This window comes from Ambystoma mexicanum, chromosome 4p (genome assembly GCF_040938575.1).
Source record: "Ambystoma mexicanum isolate Mex_15411 chromosome 4p, UKY_AmexF1_1, whole genome shotgun sequence".
Taxonomy (NCBI): Eukaryota; Metazoa; Chordata; class Amphibia; order Caudata; family Ambystomatidae; genus Ambystoma; species Ambystoma mexicanum.
The window spans coordinates 908,602,380-908,627,086 of record NC_090927.1 but is presented as its reverse complement, the minus strand read 5'-3'; the positions used below and the strand labels follow the sequence as shown (position 1 = coordinate 908,627,086).

The following is a 24,707-nucleotide window of genomic DNA, read 5'->3' as shown; positions in this document are numbered from 1 at the left end:
TAATACTGGGAGCATTGTCAGATCTTTTTTTGGAACAAGGAAGTAAGTTGAATAAATACCCTTGTTTACCTGGTTGCCCGGGATGAGTTCTGTCGCGTCCTTTGCTAGAAGATTGACATTCTCCTCGAGGAGGATCTTCTGGTGGTCTGAGAAATGTATTTTTTGACGTGGAGGGTGGTTTCGGGGACGCTCGAGTAGTTCTATGCAGTATCCTGCAGACACTGTGGACAGCACCCATCTGTCTGATGTGATCCCTTCCCAAGCTTGGGTGAAGTTGGTAATGCGTCCCCCTACTGGGGATGCGTGAGAAGGGACCCTGAACGCGGCGTCACTGTTTTGCAGGAGGCGTGCCGCCTCTACTGGGGCTGCCTCTACCCTTACCTTGGCCCCTCGTTTCCCCTGGTGTAACTCTGGGTAGACTGCTAGTTGTTACCCCATGATGTACCCTGCCCCTGTGAATAGTTGGCGCCTCTGAATTTTGGCCGCGTGGGCGACAACAATTACTACTGCCTCTTTGATTAGGGGGCTTGTTGGTCAACTGTCCCAGGGATTTCAGAGTCTCATACTCATCTTTGGCATTCCGACTTGGTTTGTTACGCTAAATTGTGCAGAATATGCATGGGAAGATTTACACGAGTTCCTACGCATAGCAAACAGCAACAAAAACAAAATAGATATATTAACACCTGGGGAACTTTGCTCTCTAGATCCAGTTAATGTGTCAAGATATTTCCATCATCGTTTCATTGCCATGCTACACTTTATTTGCAATAAAACTGTTCCTCCCCTTGGAGAAGTGCAACACTTCTTTTGGAGAAAAGAATATCACGCTAGAGGAGCACCACATATTCACAAGCTGTTATGGATCAAAGGTGCACCGAAATTTGGTCACAACAGTGATAGCACTGTTTTGCAGTTTATCCAAAAATATGTCACTTGTGAAATCCCTTCACAACAGACACATAATGAGCTGCATGGGCAGATTTTACAATTTCAAAGACACAAATGTGGCAAATATTGTCGCCGCAAATACAAAAACAAAGGTAAATACTACACCAAATGCCGCTTTGGTTTCCCTAGACCAGTTACAGAAACGGGTGAAGTAAACAACTTCATGTCTTCAGTTCGACATAGTGTTAAAGGTAAATCACCTAAGAACACGTATTCCATAAAAAGAAGGGAAGAATCAAAATATATCAATGATTACAATGCAATCATTGCCCTCTTATGGAATGCAAACATAGATGTGCAGTACATTGCAGACAATTCAACTGCTGTTGCACGATATGTTACAGCCTACTTAACAAAAGCAGAAAAAACAAAGCTTCAAGACCTCTGGGATGACCTAGCATCAGACAAAACATTATCACAGAAATTGTACAGCCTAGGCATAAAAATGCTCTCTCATAGAGAATGTGGCGCCTACGAAGCAGCAGATCGTTTAACCGGTACTGCTTTGTATGGTAAATCAGACAACATAGTATGGCTAAGTCTTGGTCCTGCAAAATCGAGAAAAAGAGTGCTGAAATCATATGAGGACATAGAAACAATTGCCAGAAATTATCCAAACAGCAAAGACATTCTAAAAAACAATTTACTGGACACATGCTATCCTAACAGGAGTAGCACTTTAGAAAGCATGCGTCTATACCACATAGCTCAAAACTTTGCATACAAAAATAATGTAAAACCTGATGAAAGCAAACGTAGATATAGTGACCGATTGTGAAGGGAGCTTAGTGAAACTTACAAAACGAAGCTCAATTGATCATGTAAAATTGTCATTAAAAACTCCTCAACAGAACTAACTATATTACATGTCTCTGTTACAACTTTTCAAACCATGGAGAAAAGAGGAAGACATACTAGAAAACTATGACTGCTATGAAGATGCTTTCAAAGCAAATGAAAGCGCTATCACGGATGTGAACTTTACGCAGTACAAAATGTTACACAATAAGCAGCAACAGGAAGAAGAACTTCAGGCCCAACTAGATAGGGACTCTTCCGAACGTAGTCAACCTTCTGTAGCAGGAAGTCAAGAACCACTAGGACAACCACTAATAGCAAATGAGGCTGAAGTAGCTATGGCAGAAGTAGAAAACACCATGTATCAGCATCAAGAAGATACAGAAGACTTAAATGTACAACAAGCAAAACTTAAAGATCAGCGTACCATTTTTGAAGACGCAACAAAACAAATTGTACATGGTGTACAACACGAAAATAAAGAATGTACCTGCCAAAATTACAAACGTATACTGCTGTACGTGAGTGGTGAAGCTGGATCAGAGAAAACATTCTTAATCAAAATCATCAGCAAGTTCCTTCAACAATTGACAAACAACAAACTGTCAGCTGTTGTAACGGCCACCACGGGTGAACAAGCCACAACAAGACTAAATAGTTTAGAAAATTCAATCTCTAACACAGCTGGGTTGGAAAAAATATTAAAATGATCCTTAAATTGTAGAGTAATGCTTAAACGTAACCTTGACATTGAGCAAGGGCTAGTTAATTTAGCACTAGGTACAGTTGTTGGCTTTCAATCATACCCACGTGACAGCATTCAGTTTGTCAATATTCGCTTTGATAAAATTTCAGAAGTGAAAAGGATAGGGCGCTCAATTGCTCGATTCCTTCTCTTCAAAGACATGTATGCACATAGAGAGCAATTTTCTCTAACTCTTGCATATGCAGTTACCATTCATAAATCCCAAGGTCTTAATCTAGACAAAGCATTGATAGATATAGGACACAAAGTCTTTAAGGAAGGCATGAGATACGTAGCATTATCACGCTTACGTACACTTGACAGTCTATTGCTAATGAACTTTGATGCAAGTAAAGTGAAAGCGGATATTCCTTGCATTCTAGACTACAATAGACTGTGTTCACTGTACACCCCTCATCTGAAACAATATCCTGTTCCAGATAAAGTAAAATGTGGTAAAAGAAAACTAAAATGAAACAGAAATGCAACAGAATCCAACAGCAAATTCCTCAAAGAAAAGAAAAGAAGCTAAAGTTTCAGCAATTACCACAAACAAAGAAGAACCTATTAGGGAACGTAAACCAGGGCCTTCGGCAAAGAAGGAACAGAAATTCTGAAAAATGCACTTAGATACAGAACTAGCTAGTCCATTCAAATTTCCAGATGAAAGTGGGGCAAGTTGCTATGCAAATGTAGCATTGAATATTCTATTTCAATTGGCATCAATTGTTAACAATATTTACTTGCACAGTACAGACCAATTGTGTTTGCAAATGTTAGTGCTTCATAGAAATGCAACAAGCAATCCTGACAACACATACAGTGTTCATGGAATACGGCAAGAATTGGACGACTGTGCTGGAATGGTGAGATTCACTCTGAACTCACAAGAAGATCCACAAGAATTTCTAATATACTTACTACAAGTATTGGAAAACAAAAGCATACCTGTAAATGAAATCTTCCAGATTTCGTATATGTGGAAACATACATGCACTCTCTGTAGCAATGTGATACAAGAAGAAATCCCAAATGAGCGATCTGTGTATGTTTCCATACCAAATTGTGAAAGCATTCCATTTGAGCAACTTGTACAGAATGCAAACCATGGCAGATTATGTACTATTTGCAATTCAGACAATCGCTCCACCTTACTGATGCAATCACATAGTGCCTACATAATACTTATGCTTCTACGTTATAATGCAGATGGTACCAAAAACAACTGCAAACTGACTGGATTCACACACGGTCAAGTGTCACTTGGAAAGAAAACCTTTACAACAACAGGTATAATCTACCATGCAGGAACTACAACCAATGCAGGTCACTACACTGCATACATTAAAAAGAAATGTGGATGGTTTGAATGTAATGATAGCACCATTAGTCTAAAGCAAAGATTGCCAGCTAATCTTACAAATGCGTATTTAATCTTCTTAAAGCCAAAATTTAACAAACAATCTGTACTTCAAGATTGCCAAAAAATTATATGAAAGACGACAAACAGTTACAATACGCCAATAGGTATCTAACTGCCCAAGAGGATATAACAATGACACAAATAAATGGATATCACAGATTTGTAGAAACAAATGCAGTTAGAATACGCCTACAGGTATCTAACTGTTAAAAATCGGAAGGAAGGCAACAAGCATAACATTAATCAGAAAGACGAAGGAAACACTCAAAGGAAACAAGGAAGTAGTTAGTACCATAGCAAATGAAGGTTTTTTTTAATCCGACAAGGATTTTTTTTGCCCAGACCCAAGGATTAGAAAAGCAAACACAGAAACTGAGCATAATGCACAGTACACTGGTTTGTAAACTAAATATGGAGGGTAAAAAAAAGGTAAACTGTCTATTATGCAATGTAATAAGTTTTCATAAAATGCAAAGACTAACATACCTTTTTCTTTTATCACAGAAATTAAAAAAGGGATACTTCCGCCAAATACGGAAAGCATTTAAATAATATAAGTGGATTTTGAGCAAAGTAAGGAGTAAGTATATTGACAGTCATTTTCTACACATGCTAATGTACACGTCTAATCTATGGTAGTAGTATTCTGCAGTGGTTGGAGGCTGGCCCTTGCATCTTCAGTGTCTAACCTACGACCTACGCCTTACGACCAAAGTACAAAGAGTATACTTCCTAGCCACAACTATTGCTGCATATCTAAACCATGTTCCTTGTAAATTAGCTACTTATAAATTTACTGTTGGGACCATCGTCTGCAGCCATGCAACCAAGACATTAGTGCGTGCACACAACTAACGCATTACACCACTCCCATATTCACTTATAACTCCACTGCTTATGACTTCAGTCTTGGGTGCATGGCCTTTGGGCATGCAGTCAAGACTCTGGGTCCTGGCCAGAAACACCACAGCATATCGGAACCATAGTGCCTTCTCATTTCACTATATACAAAGTTGGTTTAGCCAAAGGCCATGCTCCCAAAATGCTACGCCCTCCTCACAACCATCTTAATGATGTTGCATAGTTCAAGTGCACCAATAGCTGTGATATGTTCTGGCCAGAGGCTTCACTCCTAGCTGTATGTCCATAGATAATACATGGGATGGGTGTGCAGTGCCTTGCGCGTCCAGTACTGACAACTTTGTTATTGGGTGCATGGCCTTCGGTGATGCACCCAAGAGTGCAGCGTCTCCCCACAACCACCTCAGTGATGTGTGGTATCCTTCACTGCTTTTGGCCAGAGGCTTCACTCCTAGCTGTATGTCCATAGATATTACATGGGATGGGTGTGCAGTGCCTTGCACGTCCAGTACAGACAACTTTGTTGTTGGGTGCATGGCCTTTGGCCATGCACCCAAGACTGCACACACTCCCCACAACTTAGCAATCGATGCACAATACTACGGGTGTATCCATGGGTTTGACATGCTGCGGTGGTTGTGGCCAGGGCCTACAGTCTTGGAAGTAAGGCCTTCGGCCGACGGCCATGCATCCAAGATTCTAGGCCCTGGCCACAACCACTGTAGCATGTCACACCCACGGCGGCGTGCTAATGAATATAATAATACCCATAGGAAAAAATATTACAATTATGGCATGTTGTCAATTTCAATGTTCGCTACCACTACGCGTCTCCTTACAACAGTAAAAAGTTTTCTGTGCACTGCATGGACTGAAATGCTGCCGTTATTACACCCCTCATTTTCTGTGCGTACAAGATGGCCATAGAAAATACATCGTGAAGACCGACCCCCAGAACAAATGCATTGATCACCCATGTCTTACTGTCTGAACCTGTCCCAACGCTCTGTGACACAGCAAAAGAGTTTTATAAATATAGCATGTGTACGCTGGTTGTTGCTCCGCTATCGGCGGATCCAAGATGTCAGGCGCAGCCAAACAATCTGACGCAGAACACGTCTCGTAGCAGCCAATCGGCAGAGACGTCGGGTGTCCACGGTCATGACGCAAGCCCATTAGCCAATCGTTATCTTGTCCGCGGAGCGAACAGGGAAGTGTGACCGCGGAGCGGACATAGATATCACTAATTTTTTGAGACATACTTTTTGGTCGTTTCAAAGAAAAATACTGCACGGATTGTCACCAAATTTCCAAAAGCACGCTCTCTGGACCAAGACCCTCTACCTGCCGCAAATTTCGTGAAAATCCATCCAGCGGTTTGACTTGTAGCCGTGCGTAAAGTTTTTCCCCCATTCAGTCTATGGGAAAAAAGACGTTTTGGAAACCCCCCCTATAACTTTTCCCCCCCGGACCAAACATCACCGAATTTTGGAATAGAATTCAGAGTCGCACATATACTTTTTTTGCAAAGTTTGGTGAGGATTCATCCAGGGAGACCTGAGTTATAAGCCACCCAAAAAGTGCTCTTCCTATGGAAACACTCACCGTAATTGTATTTCTGATGCTTGTATCTGCTTAGATTCACATGCTGTGCATAAGCCGACATCTAGTGGAAGCTGCAGAGTATTACAGTTTGTTTTTCGAAGCTCGAAAATGGGCGTCGACACAGGGCGTGCCAGTAATACTATCCCTAGTGTGACGTCCACTGTACCCAAGATCCCTCACGCGTCTAGGATCCTCAGAATGTATTTTTTCTGACATGAGGTAGCATGAGGAGTAGCGTGAGTACAGATAATCCAAGCAGATAGATAGAAAGGTAAGACTACAAGCAACCATGCGCCTTCTCCCAGAGGGGAGGAAGGGTGGGTCGCATGTGAATCTAAGCAGATAGAAGCATCAGAAATATGATTACGGTGAGTAATGTATCCCTTCTGAGGCTTGTGGAATCTGCTTAGATCACATGCTGTGCATAGATTAGCGAGCAGTACCTGAAGAAGGAGGTGGGATGTGAGAAGGGTCATGAGCAAATAAATGTCTTAGAACCGCTTGTCCCACTTGTGTATCTGCCTTGGAATGGGTGTCAATGCAGTAATGCTGAGTAAAAGTGTGAATAGAGCTCCAAGTAGCTGCTTTGCAAATGGTGTCAAGGGGTACATTTGCAATGAAAGCTAGAGTGGCCCCAATGCCTCTAGTAGAGTGGGCTCTTGGCGTGAAAGGCAGAGTTCTTTCAGAGAGTGAGTAACACAGCTGGATACAGTTAATAATCCACTTCGGGATGGCACCTTTAGAGACGCGATCCCCCTCTCTGCCTGTAGCTACGGAGACAAACAGTTGATCTGTTTTTCTTAGCGGTCTGGTTTTATTTACATAGTAGAGGACCGCCCTACGCACATCTAGGGTGTGTAGTTTCACCTCAGCCGAGCTTTGAGGGTCCTGGAAGAAAGCCAGAAGCTCTGGACTGGTTTACATGGAATTTTGATATAAACTTAGGTGAGAACCTAGGATGTGTGCGTAAAACCAGTTTGTCTTTATGGACAGTAAAGAAGGGATCCTGCACTGACAGAGCCTGAATTTCACAGACCCTTCTTATAGAAGTAATAGCTACTAAGAAGGCCGTTTTATAAGTCAGGTGTTTGAGACTGCTTTTATGCATGGGCTTGAAAGGGGGTCCCATGAGCTTGGCTAGCACCACATTAAGGTCCCACCCTGGTGGTGGGTTTGAAATAGGAGGGTGAAGTCTCTTTACTCCTTCCATGAAGGCTTTAACTACTGGTACTTTCCACCACGAGACCTTGCTATGGGAAGTGGTTTATGCCGACAGGGCTGCCAGGTGTACTTTCAGTGAGTTAAAAACCAATCCTGCATCTAGCAGGTGGAGCATGTATGTAACAATAATGGAAGGAGTGCAATCAACAGGGTTGATATGTCTTCTCTGGCACCAGATAACGAACCTCTTCCACTTGTCAAAGTAACAGTGCCTTGTGGTTTCCTAGATTCCTTTAGGATGTCCATACACCTCTGTGGTAAATTGAGATGTCCAAACTCTATGACCTCAGGAGCCATGCTGCCAGGTTCATTGAGTTGGGTTGCTGGTGCACTGTTTGACCTTGGTGCTGGGACAGTAGATTGTACCAGGCTGGAAGTTTGATGGGCTCGCACACTGCCATCTTGCGTAGGTGTGGGAACCACGGTTGTCTTGCCCACATGGGAGCAACTAGGACGAGCGTCATTGATTCTCTGTTCATCTTGCTCACCACTTTCCTGATGAGAGGAGTTGGTGGAAAAGCGTACGCAAACATCCCTGACCAGTTCATCCACAGGGCGTTCCCCTGGGAGTCTAGTTGGGGGAACCTGGATGCAAATCCTGGGCAGTGTCTGTTTTCGCTTGTGGCGAATAAGTCTATAGTGGGGAAACCCCACTGAGAGAAGATATCTTCTACGACCTCTCTGTGCAGAACCCATTTGTGTTCCTCTGGGAGGGAGTCTCTGCTCAGAGCATCCGCTAGGGAATTGAGCTCCCCTGGAACATGTTGTGATGACAGGAAGATGTTCCGTCTGATTGCCCATATCCAGATTTTCTGGGCAAGCTTGGACAGATTTGGCGAACGAGTCCCTCCTTGCTTGTTCAGGTAGAACATGGCTGTTGTGCTGTCCGTCCGGATTTGCACTGACAGGTTTAATAGGTGGGGCTCGAACGCTTGAAGCGCTCTGAATACTGCCAGAAGCTCTAGCAGGTTGATGTGGTTCTTGGCCACTGAGGGAGACCAGAGACCCTGAGCTGTGTGGTGGTGATGGTGAGCTCCCCACCCCATCAGACATACATCGGTAGTGACTACTGCCTGTACTTCGGGATCGTAAAAGGGTTTCCCCTGTGCGAGATTCTCTCTTGTCCACCAGTGAAGGCTTTGTACTAGTGTTGGCGAAACGACCACTAGATCGTCCCACTGACCACTTGCCTGAGACCAGTTTCGCCAACCATTCCTGCATGGGACGCATGCGCAGGCGCGCGTGGGGGACCAGGTAAATACATGACGCCATCATGCCCAGTAAATGCATTTCTTTGCGTACTGTTATTTGGCGACCAGACTGATAATGCGGAATTTGCAGTAGTATATTCCGAATTCTTTCCTCTGAAGGAAAGGTCAACCCCTCTTGAGTATCTAGGATTGCTCCTAGGAACTGTTTGGAGGTGCTTGGCACCAGGTTTGACTTTTTCTCGTTGATTGAGAAGCCTAACTCGTGGAGGAGGTCGATAGTCCTTTGAATGTTTGTCCTGCAAATTACCGGGGTTTCCCCTGTTATGAGCCAGTCGTCCAGATAAGGGTACACCGGGATTGCCTCCCTGCATAGGTGTGCAGCTGCCACCGCCAGTACCTTGGTGAATACCCTTGGTGCTGAAGCTATCCCGAAGGGCAGTACCTTGAATTGGTAGTGTCGACTGTCCACCTTGAAGCGCAAGTACCTTCTGTGCGCTGGGAACATGGAAATATGAAAATACGCATCTTTCATATCCAAGGTTGCCATGTAATCCCCCTTTTTTAGGAGGGGGATACCCTCTTGTAGCATAGTCATACGAAACCTTTGGGGCTTGACATACTTGTTGGCAGGCCGTAAGTCCAATACTGGGCGCATTGTCAAATCTTTCTTTGGCACAAGGAAGTAAGTTGAATAAATACCCTTGTTTACCTGGTGTCCCGGGACGAGTTCTATCGCGTCCTTTTCTAGCAGAATGGCGATCTCCTCGAGGAGAATCTTCTGATGTTCTAAAGAGTGTACTCTTTGTCGTGGAGGATGGTTCCGGGGACGCTGCAGTAGTTCTATACAGTACCCTGTGGATACTGTTGACAGCACCCATCTGTCTGATGTGATCCCTTCCCAAGCCTGGGTGAAGTTGGAAATGCGTCCCCCTACTGGGGTTGCGTGAGAAGGGACCCTGAACTGAGCGTCACTGCTTTGATGGAGGCGTGCCGCCTCCCTTGCTGGGGCTGCCTTTACCACAACCTCTCCTATTACCCCTGCCGTAACCCTGGGTAGACTGTTGGCTGTTGTTCCACTGTGTACCCGCCCCTGGGAATAGTTAGATCCTCTCTGGGAATTTTGGCCGTGTGGGCGACGAAAATTACTATTCCCTCTCTGGTTAGGGGGTTTATTGGTTAACTGGCCAAGGGACTTGAGTGTCTCGTATTCGTCCTAGGCATTCTTCAGTGCGTCTTCGACCGCCTTACCAAACAGCAGATCGGCTTCCACCGGTTTGTCCAACAATGATGCCTGGGTTTCTGCCTTAAAACCAGACTGCCGTAACCACGCATGTCTCTTGATAACAGTGCCTTCTGCTATCAATCTGCCTGCGTTGTCCGCGGCGTCAAAGGTTGCTTTCAAAATGCAACCAGACACGGCTCTACCCTCTGCGGAAATCCAAGCTAACTGGCCCTTTAAAGGTTCAGGAGCAGAGGCTATGAGTGCCGCGACTTCTTCCCACTGATGGCAGTTGTAGCTGGCCAACAGGGTGGTGGAGTTTGCAATCCTTGCTTGATAGGCGGACGTTGAGGCTACTTTCCTGCCGAAACCATATAGTTTTTTGCTCTCGTTGTCGGGAGGAGCTTCGGACGATGACAAGGGTGTTCCAGCCCTCTTACGAGTGTTAGTGACAACTAGGGAGTCTGGCTTCAGATGTCCTCTTATATAGAGAGGGTCAGACTGGGCTGCCCTGAAAAGTTTTCAACCCTGGGATTGACTGCTCTGGTGAGGTTCGGGTTCACCAGGGACGGGTCTATTCTTCTCTGAATGGACTTAAGGATCGGGATGGTCTGGGCAACAGGCCTCCTTTCTCCCACCAACTCCTCTGCGAAGTCCCTCTCCTCCTGGACACCATGGGTGTCAATATGGAAATGTTCTGCTGCACGTGCGAGAACCTCGTTTAGGAGGGGTTGGTTATCGACAGAGGAGTCGGTAACCGGGGCTTCGTTTTCTACTGGGGAATCTACTCTGTAGGTTTCAGGGTCTTCCTCTTCCTCTTCTTGGTCCTCATCATCCCCATAGTATCCTGTCCCGGTTTGCTCTTCTACCACGCCAAATTCTTGATCCTCACCAAAGGAAGCCTCTCCTTGATACAGTGAGTATGGTCTTGAGTATGGTTGTACCTTGAAGGGGTCTGTAGACCTCATCGGTGTTTCAAACCGGGGCTTCTTACTCGGGGGGATAAGATCATTAGAGCCTGAGGGTGTCGCCCCTTGTGGATCATACGAAAGGAAATGGTCTGGATTTTTATCGTAAAAATCAGCCAAAGAAGACATCCTTGACATGACCCTATCTATGTCTTCACTGGACCATTTTTTGGAACTGGGAATGACTCTCTCAGCAAGTCTCGGGGATTTATCTTGAGTAGATTTGCTGGTTTTAGACATATCAGCAGACCTGGTCTTGTCTGTCTGTTTAGGGGGAGTGGTGTGTTTCACAGGTGTGGAAGAGTGCAAAGGCTGCTTCTTCTGCTCTTTTCCCTCCTCCCCTTGAGTGGAAAAATATTTTCCCTGTCCTCTTGTGGCTCCGGAGGGTTTCGGCACCTGGCGTCGAGGATCGGGGGTAGGGTCCCTGTCCTTTGAGCGTGGGGCCTCGCTGATTTTGTCTGCGGGCTCCGACTCCTGGAGCGCGGCCTGGGGGTGGAAGTCGTCTTCGTCCTCCGACGATTGAACTTCTGTTAGCCTAGGGAGCGAGGCACTCTTGGCAAGAGTGGATGATTGCCTGGAGTCATGCAGCGATCTCGATCGAGAACGCCCAGAGGACACCGAATCGGACCGTTCTGTTTGTGCCTCTTTCCGAGAACTCGACGTTGTTGAGTCTCGGTTGGACTTTGTGTGTTTAGTGTGTGTGGTGTGTGAAGCGCTTGTGTCGCCGGGGGTCTTCCCAATAGCCGCCCTGCCAGATGACCTTCCGAGGTCGGGGACTTGCGCTCGGCTGTCTTTCGACGCCGTAATGCCCTCGCTGTCCGAAAGTACGGCGTCGCTGCCGTCACTGAAGGCACCCTCCGCTGCCATGGCCGCTTGCCTGGCGTGGTGGGCCCAACGCTTCGTCGAACGGTCCTTAAGTGTCTTAGGTTTAAACCTACTACACGCTCTGCAGTTCGCTTCGGGGTGGTCCCTCGGCAAGCAGAAATTGCACGTGGCGTGCCTGTCGACCCAAGGGTATTTGCGATTGCACTTGGGGCAGAATTGAAAAGGGGTACCCTCCATACGCACCTTGAGGCAGCGGGCTGTTAAGTGTAGGAAATGTATAAGGTGTACCTATATACCAAGAGTGTAGAGTATGTACAACCCCCCACTCTCCCTACTTGCAGGGCCGAGGCCAGAGGCCTTCCGAGGCCCAAATCCGTCGTGCAGCAGCCGACGGTCGATTTATTCTCCAGCCGGCATCGAGTGTCGAAGTTCGACGTTGGGATGGGGAAGGATGTAAATAATTGAATATTTTAGCAAAAGTATGGCTAAGGCCAGGGGACTCCGCAAAATGCTTCCGACCAGTATGGCGGAAAAAAACAATCTGAGGATCCTAGACGCGTGAGGGATCTTGGGTACAGTGGACGTCACACTAGGGATAGTATTACTGGCACGCCCTGTGTCGACGGCCATTTTCGAGTTTCGAAAAACAAACTGTAATACTCTGCAGCTTCCACTAGATGTCGGCCTATGCACAGCATGTGATCTAAGCAGATTGCACAATCCTCAGACATATATATATATATATATATATATATATATATATATATATACACACACACACACACACCTGTTCTGTTCCCTGATGTTCGTTTTATTTCTCTCTCTGCTCCTCCTTTGTCTCCACCCACTTCTCTTGTCCGTCTATCTGATGTTCACAAACTCTCCTCTCCCCGCACTTTTCACCTCCTCTCTACCCTTTCACTCTACACCTAATCCCTCCTATTCATTCCAGCCCAACACTCAAACATTCTCACTATCTGGTACCACTCTCTCTCTTACTACCAACACCTCACTTGTAACAATCGCTGCCACAATCTCCTCAATGCTCTGTTCCACTTTTCATCCTCCACCTTGTCTCGCTGTCCAACTTCTCTCCTCCTGAATTCACTTGAAAGCTCTTCACTCTGCTTTTTTTAGGCAAGTTTAATATCCCCCCCCCCTACCCTTCCATTGGCCCACTGCCTCACCTGACCCTGTAGGCCAATCTACGGCTGCTCTTTCCCCCTGGGGTTGTAATTGCTTATAAGCACCCTTTTCTGAAGCAATGGTTAAATCTGGTTTTGGACTCTGGGTAACGCAATGTTTGCTCTGCCCTGTTTTCTGCAAACGCTGTGGAGAGTATATTTGGTTCGGCTGGCATGCAGTTCTATGAACGTGGGTGCTTCAGAGACTTTGAGGACTGCTGGTTTCTTTCTTCTGGTCGCAGCAGTCTCTGGTGGTGGCTGGGCTGGCTGGCATTCGTATTTCTGAAATGAGACAAAGGGACTTGGGCCAGCATTGGAACAGCAAAGTATGGTATGATTGACCGTAGCACCATATTCATTCAATATGGTACATGCGAGGTGGGGGGGTGTAGAAACCGGGGCCCTAAACAACTCCCTCACCTCTTGGGAAGGACTGGCTCTGGTAAAACCCGAGTAGGCCTCCTGTCTCAAGCTGGTAGAGGTCCCTGCTACCACCCTTCCCCTGCCCCTGGTGGGCCAAGCCCCTGACTCCATCCAAAGAAACTAAGAAAACTAAAGAAAACTAAGAACATTCTCTGGAAATTTGACAGTGCCGTCATATGCTGTGGATGCAATGGTAGCATTATTGTAGTTTTACAGTGGCAGTCATGACATACTGTGGGCAACAGCGACATAAGTGTTTTACATTGTGAATGAGGATACAGTGCGAGCACAGGTGGAATGAAGGTGCTTTACATTGGGAACGCTGACCTATTGTGGGTGTAGCATAATGAAAATGTTGAACTCAGAACGTGAACATTTATTGTGGACAAAGGCATCATGAAAATTGTGTAAAATGCTCCTGCATACTGTTGGTAACCTGGTCTCTATTGGGTTGGTTTTCTCATACGTTATCCTATGGAACCAACTGTAAATTGTGCCCCCTGTTACTGCATTTCTCTAAAGAAATGTGCAGTAAAATGCACCAATTCAACCAAATATTATCGTTTTTTTAAGAATCTTACAGGGAATTCCCCAGACCCACCCTACATTACTTTGGGGGGAGGGAGGGTTCCCTTGCACTAATTTGGTGAAAATATGAATGCCTCCTCCACTGAAAATGTTCACCAGCCGTAGCAAATCTTAAATCCTTTAGCATTCCAGCACTCCCTCAGGATCCACTCACTAAAAACTGCCTCCGCGGTTCTAGGTTAAAGCATCGAAATCAAAAGGTTCGAATGCCTTTTATTCGACAGTCAAAGGGTTGAAAAAAGGTTCACATTTTTTTTATTTTTTATGGGGGGAGGGGGTCCAGCCCAACCCCCCGTTTTCTTCATTAAGAAAAACTTTTTTTACCAAACCAAACTAAAAAATATATAAATAAATAAAAAATAAATTAAAAAAAACGAACCTTTTTTTTCGACCCTTTGACTTTCAAATAAAAGGTCATTCGATCCTTTATTTTCGAAACTTTAACTGGACACCTGCCTCGCCACTTTGTGGGTTGGGCATCGCTGTGTTAACCAAGTACATCTTAGAACAATGCTGCTGGTAAAATAAGCAGCTTAAGCACACTTCGTGCTCTCCCCACAAATGTCCTCCATTCTGTATTCTCAATATACCTGTTCTGGCGGATTGCATCCAGTGGTAATCTGTTTCCAGGATTATACATTCAGAAATGTTCGGGAGTAACGGGGCTTCCATTATCCCCATTTACACGCTCACTCTGTTTCTGCCTCCATTTCTCCTTTTATATCCATCTCCACTCTCCTTCCACCGGGTTCTTCCAACTCTGCTCCCCCCTGGGTCTGTTGCTGAACCCTCCCCACTCCTATAGACGCCTTCGCCCGATCCTCAATCTCCTCACATCTCTATCTACTCACAATCCCTAGCTACACCTCTGAGTGTTGATCTTATATACTCTCTCTGCCTATCTCTCCCAACTACCTTCCTCCTGATTCACTCCACCCTCACCACTTCTCCCACTACCAACCTTGCACTATGCTACCATACTCTATCACTTACCCTCACTCTCTCTTTAAACCCTCAACACTTCTCTTCCTCTCCATTTCGCTCTCACCTTTCACATTAATGCACTACAGACAACTGGTACCATTGTCTTATACAATACCTTTACCTGTACTCTCACAAAACACTGTCACAGCCCCCTTAGCACCTCACTCCACCATCCACCTGGCTTCTTGGCTCCACCACTTCAGTCTGATCTCTTCCGAACACCTTTCAATATCCTCTGTGCTTTGCACTTTTAAAGCCCAGCCACCCCTTTCCAACACTCCTCCCAGCTTCCATTGGTGAGCCTGGTCACATGCTCCCCTGGGCCAATCTCTGGCCAAGCTATCCCTCCAGCGGGGTAGGGGGAGTTGTTACCAGACACCTAACCCAGGTTGAGAGCGGGCCCTGTACCTCCCCTGAACCCGTCAGACTGGTCATTACCCTGAACCCGTTGCAGCACTCACAGGCCAGACTCACACCAGAGGGAAGCACTACAAGGCCTTTGAAGTCAGCAGGTATGGGAAATGGGCGCAGTTAGAGTAGCAAGAGGAAGGGGGGTGCGGGGTAGACCTGAGAAGGGGTTCCACCATTGTGCTTTTTTTGTTGGGCCTCTTTCCCTGCCTGTCCCTTCCATATCATGCAGGAAACGGCACTATGATGCAATAAGGCAAGGGTCACTTGTTACACGAACAGGGATTGGACACTGTGGTAGGTCAGAAGGAGACAGACCGGTTTTTGGTATTTTTGCAGATGATTTATTGAAATAAGTAAAAAGGCCTCACTGTCCCCAATCTGTGGATTTCCCTGCCTAACAAATCTAACTAGGGTGCTCATCTGTTGTGAAGTCCAAAAGCAAACAGTCTGTCCTCCATCCAAAAGTAAGCTGCACTGACCCTACCACTAAAACAAAACACCTGAAGCTCAGGAGAATGTCTCCCTTCTACTGGATAATCCTCCCCAGCCTTAGCATATAATTATTAGATAGACCTCTTTCATGGGTTGTTCAGTTCCTTTAGGGGACTTTTCCAAGTCTTTGGTTCCCCTTTCTCTTGACTTTGTAAACTTCTCCTCTGAGTTCTTGGTCTTTGAATTTCTCTCATTATGCTTTTCTCAAGCGTCTCTGAAAGTCTCTCTTTCTCGCTTATCTCTGGAGAGATGAATCCTTTACGATATTACTGTTCTCCGTATCCCTATGGCTCTTTAGCGCCTGATGAGTAAGATATCGATATCAGGATTCTTCTCTTCTGGTTTACTGATTGTTTTCTTTGGGGCAAGTATAATAGACCCAATAATTATTCGCATCTTCTTTGCCCCTTTTGGTATTACTGAGATAAGTAAGATGAGTCCAGTAATGATTCTCACTTGCTTGGTTCTCTTTCGTGTCACAGGTAGGATAATTACAGGAATAAGTCTCACTCTCTCCATTCTTTCTTGTATCACTGTGACAAGTAGAATAAGTCATGTGATGGGTTTCACTCTTATCGGTTCCTTCTTGCATCACTGGGATGAGTTGGTGGGCCATATAACGATTTATAGTCTTGGCTGTTCACCCCTTCGCTGGGATGAGGATGCTGGGTCCAATAATAATGCAGAGTCTCCTGCTCATTGTTTCGGTCACTTGGACGATTAGGATATTCCCATAACGATTCACAATACTTGATTCAGTATCATGGGGAAGAGTAGGATTACTCTGACCATTCTATTCATTCTTCCAACTCTGACAATTACGGATAAGGTAACCGTTATCACTCTGGCTCGCCCAGTTACTTCTCTTACGGTGGGGTTGCGTCACCGGGTCGGCGTGGTTCTCTTCTCCTTGTCAGGATGTATTTTGTAGTTTATTTCTCTTCCGTTTCACTGTTCCACGTGCATCAGGGTGAACGTTTCGGCTTCAGTGAGGGATTCCTCACTTTAAGTGTTCCGGCCAACACTCTCTTTGCTCATGCCTGTTCTGGGATTATTCTCAACTTCCCAGACTCTAGTTAGCCTGTGCGTTTCCCACTCTTTTTGTGTGTCCCTCCTAGGTTGAAGGATTGCCTGGCTGGGTTCTGCTAGGCTGTCAACTCAATTTTCTCTCAGGTGTCCCTCCTGGAAATAACATCAATTCTGGAGGGATTAACATCAATACTGTAGTTTTCCGATAAGCTGTCTCTCAAGCAAGTAAGTGTAAGGCTTGGTTTCCTACAGCTTACTTCCGTCTCAGGAAACAGCCTCTGCTCGATAGATCAGCATCCCTCTCACAGCTGATCCAGAACTCCCGGGCTTCTCTCTCTCTCTGCTGCCACTTTTATGACGAGGTCCTTGCATTTCCCCGGCAGCTAGTGGGAGTCCTCCTTCCGTTTCTGGCTTATATTCATAACTCCACTGGTCTTTTTCGTCCAAAGTGTATTTCGAGTTACATTTGTTATAACTCTTGATCTTTTTCAACATAGTATCCAACAGGAATTGGTCAGTGTATAAGGCATCACAATAGTAGATAGAAAGCAGCTCTTCATGCTTTCTCTCAATGAGATTGCCATGCTTGATCCGTTGAGGGTAATGGGAAGGAAGTTCCTCTGCAGAACAGGAGTACTTGTCCCGAAAGGGGGGGATTTAGGAGGGTTGGGGGGGGGGGGAAGAGTCTCTCCCGGTGAGGTCCCTCTTTCTACAACCCCTAGAGAGGGGGTCACGTTTCAGGCTCACCTCCCTAGCCTCACAAGGAACGTTTCCCCCTGGAGAGAAGTGACTGAATCCCATGACTCATAACAAAACCTTGAACCAAGGATGCCTTTGTCCAGTCCCCCTTGACAATTTACCTTTATGAGGAAAGGGTCTCCCACTCCTTGGATTCATCTATGAGCTTTCAAGAAGACGGGGAGAATTCACTGGACCTCTATTGAGAGTGTAGGTCATTGTAAAGTCCTCCAACAGTGAAGTGAAGGTAGAAAGCATACAAGGCAGAGGAGAGTTCTGTCCCCCCAAACCTAGGAAACAGTGGAAGGGACCGCTCTTTGGACCACAGCCTTCCCCTCTACCAGTTGTACTAGATGCAAGCACCTCACCGGAGGGGACGGATCATCTGTTGGTGCCAGCCAAGGTCCCTGGAGTGGGAGTGCAGAACAAAATAACACCTTGTCCTGGAGCCCCTGCATTGGGACCCCTAGCAACCAGAAAGCCTAAGAACAACTGGAATTATGTTTGCAAAGCTTCTAAATGCATTCAAGCCATGTTTGACACCCATTGAGCTGACACAGGATCTGCAGTGCTTTTTTTGGTTCTCCACAACTTCAAACTGCTTGCCTGCATCTTCAAATTTGCTCGACGCCACTTCACACCAGTAGCACTCTTCACAGTATCAACCATTAGCTCACCGCTGTGGAAGCCTTTGATTAGTGGATTCTTTGAGCACTGCATCGAAACCACACGACCTCCCTTTGACTCGATTCGAACTGCTGAAAGCCATTATATCACACGCTGACTTGATCCAGCAGCAACCGTCTCAGTTTGACCAACGATTTGAACCTGTTGGACCCTTCAAGCAGCACTGCCTTGAACACTGATTCTAACCCCACAGAGCCCCATTTCGATGCCAACTTAATGCTGACTCGACACATAGATCAGCACGACTCGCCACATCTTCCACTCAGTTCGACTGCAAGGAAAGTGCAGTGAAGCAGAGTTTGATGCCATCTAACCAATCAAGACCAAGGAACTGTTAAGGTGCCCTGTCCTCTGGTGCCCTTTTCGGGACCACAGCAACTAATTAGTCACCTTTTCAGTCATTTTCTTGAAATGCCTATTGTTTTAGAACATTGACATTTTGCAATTCCTTGCCTGAACACCCCTAAACAAATACAAAGAGTGCCAAACATAACTATCTGCAACATATGTATTGTTTCTTACAGGAGTGGTATGTTTTCTTGTGTTTTTGATAGTTATTTGCTTTTTTATCATTTAATTACAAATCTATATTTTTATAGAACCTTGATTTGACATACTTTTATTTTGGACTGTTGTACTACTGCTGGTGGGTTGCTACTCTTACCACCTCACCCCCCGACCCCCTGAGGGGTTTAGCCACGTTACCACATAAAGCGAAGGAGGTACGCCCATCAGTCTGTGTCCGTTTTACCTTTATGATTGGGATCACAGCTTGCTTAGTAGTAGTGTAGAGCAGTAGTCATTTCGTCACACTTCTCAAGCCAGAATTTCAGTGGCGGGCCACACATCTTCCATGACTTCTGTCACAGCTTCTACTTCTTCTGGCTTCACAGGGACCCACACCCTTCCTCGTTAAAGGTGTCTCCGGTCTGGCCACTCTTAAGGAGCCACTTTCACTCCTGAGACCCACGGCTTGATAATAGCTCCTCGCCTCGGTCCCCGACACATTCTCTGCATGGCAACCACAGCAATCAGGTTCACATGGGGAAAGATAGGCTTCCTGCACGTCTTCCGCTGCACAATCTCTGTATTTCAGAGTTTGGGGGAACAGGACCCTCTCAGAATAAGCAGGTGAAATCTGCAGTATCCACGTTATATGATATGATATGGCATTTATACTGCGCCTATACACAAGTGTTTCAAGGCGCGACGTGGCAAGGGAGGGGAAACAGAGGGAAGACCGACAACGATACTACTAGGCCAGGTGACATTGAGATCACACAAGTGCAGGGGAGGGGGGGGGATGCAGGGGAAAAGGGAAGGGGCAGTGCAGTACATAGGATTACAGTGAACTAAATAAAGACAAATAATAAAACAAGTGCAAGGTTAAGTGCAAACAGCAGGGGCCAAGTGCTAGTAAGGGCTGTAGCGATACAGAAACAGTCCCTGAGTGCTAAAGTTGCCAGGGGGGCAGTGCAGATGTGCAACTGGTGGGGAGGGGAACTGGGCCCGAGATCAGAGGGTAGCCATGTAACAAGTGCAGTTTCGGATTCAGCCAGGGGATCAGCAGGGGAGAGGAGGAGAGAAAGCAGAAGCAAAGAGGAAGGTCTTGAGATGCTTCCGGAACCGGAGATGGTTCTCCTTAAGTTTCAAAGAGGCAGGGAGGCTGTTCCAGAGGGAGGCCCCAGCAGAAGAAAGATCTACCACCAACTCGCTGATAGGAGAAGCTACTGACCCCGAGGGAGTTGGAGGCGGATGAGCGAAGAGCTCGGGAAGGAAGATATTTTGTAAGAGAGAGTTGAAGGTATTGAGGTCCAAGGCCCCAGAAGGCCTTGTGGACAATGCAGAAGGTTTTGAACTTAATCTTCGCCGCCACTGGGAGCCAGTGCAGAGATTTCAGTCCTGGAGAGATACAATCCCTGGCTTAAGGCCAAGGACAAGTCATGCAGTTCTGTTTTGGATCAGTTGCAGAGGGCGGAGAGTAGAGGCAGGCAGATTTTGAAAGAGGGTGTTGCAGTAGTTCAGCCTACAGAGAACCAGAGCTCTGGAGACAGTGTGCTTCTGGGGAAAGGAGAGGAAAGGAAAGGAAGAATACCTTTAGAAGGTGCAGCTGGTAGTGTGACTTTTTAGAGACGTCAGAGATGAGAGGAGAGAAGGAAAGTGTGGGGTCGAAGATGACCCCGAGGTTTTTAGCCTCACAGGTGGGAGCAGGAAGATGGCCAAGAGAGGCTGGCCAGAGTGACAGGAAATGAGGGAGCAGGTGTCCCGAAGAGGAGAATCTCAGTCTTACTGGCATTAAGGCAGAGATCATTGGCGGCACACTACTCCTGGATGGCTGACAAGTCAGAGATGAGAGAAGGACAAGAGGTGGCGGAAGGGAGCCTGAAAATCAGTTCAGTGTCATCTGCATAGCACTGAAAGTTGGGGCAGAGAGCAGCAATGCGGTGGGCAAGAAGTGCCAAGTGTAGGTTGAATAGCCAGGTAGAGAGGTTAGACCCCTGGGGAACACCACAGGTAGAGATAGAGATAGATGAGAGTAAGGACCCAAGTTGGACCTGGGAGGGTCGGAGAGGAAGCGGTCAGCCAAGCCAGGGCCTGACTGGCGATTCCCAGGTTATCACGGAGACGGTTGAGCAGGATGGCATGGTTGACCGTGTCAAAGGCAGAAGCGAGATCAACTAAAATGAGGACGCAGGGGGTGTTGGAATCAAGGTTGGAGAGCAAGTCTTTATGGATTTCAGGAGAGCAGTTTCCATGCTTCTGGCAGCTCTGAAGCCAGACTGGTGGTCATGGAGAAAACCAACAGATTCAGTTTGAAGATTAAGCTGGGAGATGGCCAGCTTTTCCAGGAGTTTGCCAAGGAAAAGAGTGATGGCGATTGGACGATAATTAGCCGGGCAGGAAGGATCAGCAGAGGGTTTCTTAAGAAGAGGGTGCACAAGGGAGTGCTTCACAGGGGAGGGGAAGACTCCAGTGATGAAAGAGTGGTTGCAGAGTCAGCCAGAGCATAGGCCCAGGGTGTCAATGTGGTCCTTGATGGTTTTGGAGGAACATGGGTGAACCTGTTTTGACGAGACTTTCATAGATCAGACTCGTCTAGAAACCTTGTCTGAGGAGAACAGGGGAAAAGCAGAGAAGGAGGGAGGAGAGGTGGCCGAAGAAGGGCCAGAGGAAGAGCAGGGAGTAGAGGGGGGAGTGGGAGAGGAGGAAGAGAGGACAGGATGTCCTGAGTTTTAGAGACAAAATCAGAAGCATGGGCTGTGAAGAAGGCCTGGGAGGGGACAGGAGAGGTAGAGACTGCAGCAGGATTGGCCAGCTCCTTGCAGATTTTAAAGAGTTCAGCTGAGTTGTTCGATGCCGCGGAGACGCGGGCTTGGATGTGGGCTCTCTTCTTGGTGCGAACAGAGAGCCGGTATTGCCTTTGGAGCAGGCGGCAGGCCAGTTTGTCAGAGAATGTACCGGAAGCACGCCATTTCCTCTCAGCCACCCTGCACTTACGTTAAAGAGTGACTAGGTCTGAGTCATCCCAAGACTTGCACTTGGTTTTGGGTTTCAAGCGGGTCCTCATGACAGGGGCAAGAACATCGATAGTATCAGATATAGCAGAATGTAGCATGGAAATGGCTGTGTCAGCCAAGGGTGTAGGTGGGGTGGAGAAAGTGGCAGCGAAAGCCTCAACTGACACGGTTCATGGGTCGAATAACCGAGAAGTTAGGTGGCAGTGCTGGAGTTGGCTTGGCCTCAGGAGGCGGGGGGGGAAGAGAGAGAGAGAGAGAGAGAGAGAGAGAGAGAGAGAGAGAAGTAGGCCTGCGTAGGAATGACAGAGGCAGGAATCCACTCAGGGAAGATCTGGGCTTTACCCCCTCCAGAACAGTTGATCTGGACACGTAGGGGATCTTGTAGCCATCAGGGAGGAGAGTGTCAAAGCTCGAGACAGAGCTGGCCGTGAACCATGTCTCGGTGAGATCGAGGACATCGAGAACAAGTTCCTCCAGGAGGCGGCAGATGTCGGAGGAGCGTTTGACAGCTGAGCGAGAGTTTAGAGTGGCAATATGGAGAAGGTTGCATTCCTTGAAATACTTCCGGGGTGGCGTACAAATCAGAGGTACGCCCTGCGGAGGTGTAGAAGAAGCCTGAGGGGGGCAGAGCTAGAAGGAGGCAAGGGCACAGTAATAAGGAGGAGACAGCAGTGGGCGGCAAGTAAGCCATGGGGGGAAGAGTGGGGACAGCAGGAGAAGAGAGGAAATTGATGAGGCGCAGGAAGCATCTATCAAAGAGGAGAAGGTTGGCTTGAGGGCCTTGGACCAAGACGGTACCATTCTGGTAAAAGTTAATGATGACCTTAGAGAAGTGGAAGGAGGCCAGGAGGGCCTCCCACCAGGTGCCACCATTAATGGGAGAGGAAGAGAAGGGAGAGAGTACAGAGACCATATGTAGAGTCCATATGATGTGGTGAGGGAACGACAAAGAGGATGTCGGTGAAAGCTTTCCTGTTGGAGGCACTGGTATAGGTGTCAGCGATAGGGAGGCCTGGGTTGGACACCAGGATGTCCTTTTTAAAATTCTTCCTAACAGATTTAGTCACGAGAGCAGGATAGTCGATGGAGAAGCAGTTAGAAAAGATAGGAGAGACAGAGAGCACCACAGAGTAGGTGGGGAGAGGAGAGAGGAGAGGGGGAGTGGAAGGGGTAAGGTAGAACACTAGGGTAGGACACAGGGGAGGTGTGCAAGCAGACAAGACAGAGGTCGGACAGGTAGACAATTGGACAAGATTACAGGCACTTAGATAGTGGTAGGAAGGTAAATACTTTCACAATGCAGTTTTAAATACAGGAGAGAACCCACCTAAGTGTGAGAGTCCTGAATAGTGGGGAAAAGGCCTAGGTTTCACAAATTTTAAATACTTTCACAATATGTTCCGACGTCCCTCTGGTTCCCACACTTCTGCTTGGTTTGCCAGCTTTGTGCCTTCTTTCTACTTCTACTGCCACAGCCCTCACTCCAGTCACATTTCCAGCTCCTTTTGAATGACTGCCTCTGTGGAGGCCTTTTATGTCTCCCAGGTTCCTTCAGGTGTGGGCTATTAGACTTAACTGCCCGACTGCTTCTACTGCATACCTCTTCAGCCCCTGTCCTCGTCCCAGTACTTGTGGGATTATGTAACTGTGTGGGAGCCCCTCTACTGAGAACAAACATGGGTCAAATACCCTGTTTTATGGAATATCTTCCACTAACCATGTTTTAGCTTATTGCTATATTAATTTGCATATCAGTCTTTGTCCCACCCACAAGGGCAGTCCAGCGCCAAAATGCTTGGCAAATCTCCTCTTAACCCCAGACACGTGTTTTGGCCTAGGTGGGCCTTATCAGTGAGGTGAAGCCGAACATCCCTAACACACTGAGCAAGGGGTCCACGTCTGGATTACCCTGGGTGTGCTAAACTGGTCCAACCTATTTAAATTCTAGTGGTTCAAATTTTACATTTGTTTTCGTGGGGTGGTCTCTGGGCTTGCCGGTGAGACATGTGGCCCAGCACAAGTAAAGGAAAAACGCAAGAAGGCCCTGTGGCATTCTGGTCATAACTGTAGCGATAATCAGCGCATGATTAATCACATACTCCAGCATGATTTCTCTACTCCAGCTATCTAGAAACAAGCAAAGATTCCCTAGCAACAGTGTCGGAGGGTCAATGCTAAACAAAGGCTAGATGAGAGAAGGTGTTTGGCCCAAGAAATATTTTCTAACATACAGAGGCAAGCTGTTCCTGCATCCTGCGCACCTGAGAGTCTGTCTACGTCAAACAAGAATGCTTTCTCAATCCTAGAATTCTGGATGATAAACCATAAGGGTGGGAGGAGGAGAGAAACCGTGGGAGTTAATCCTCATTTGCACATGTAGGGGAGGCAATTTATGCATTTTCCGTGCGGTGCTGGCGGCTAGATTTTAGTGAAGGGCCATTGTAAGTCTATTGGTAGTTAGCGCAGACTCCTTTTCAGGTAGTAGGGGGCGGAAGTTGTGGAGCACCCAGGTACACTGTGCCGCTGCCATCCCCTAAAGGCCCCAATCCTCCTCAGATGGCTCCTCAAATCTAACATCTCATTGCTCAGGGACACAGTGGGGCTGCCCTAGCTGCCAAGGGACACAGTGGGGCTACTCTTGCTTGCAAGAGATACAGTGACCAGCTTAATAATAAAGGATATATTGCCAAACACACTTGTAAGCAGTCTGCCCTTTTAGTTTTCTGTGCTTCTTAGCCTTGTAAACATTCAGCAATAGCAGCCTGGCCAAACTGCAAAGTTTGCCCAGGACCCTAAATGCCCCATACTTGTCCAGTCCATTTATGC

General features: G+C 46.8%; 1 protein-coding gene across 1 annotated transcript in view; it reads right to left on the bottom strand.

Moving 5' to 3' along the window:
• Positions 1-24,707, bottom strand: part of LOC138452873 (ras-related GTP-binding protein D-like) — a 309,285-nt gene that overhangs the window by 73,955 nt on the left and 210,623 nt on the right. The window lies entirely within an intron of this gene.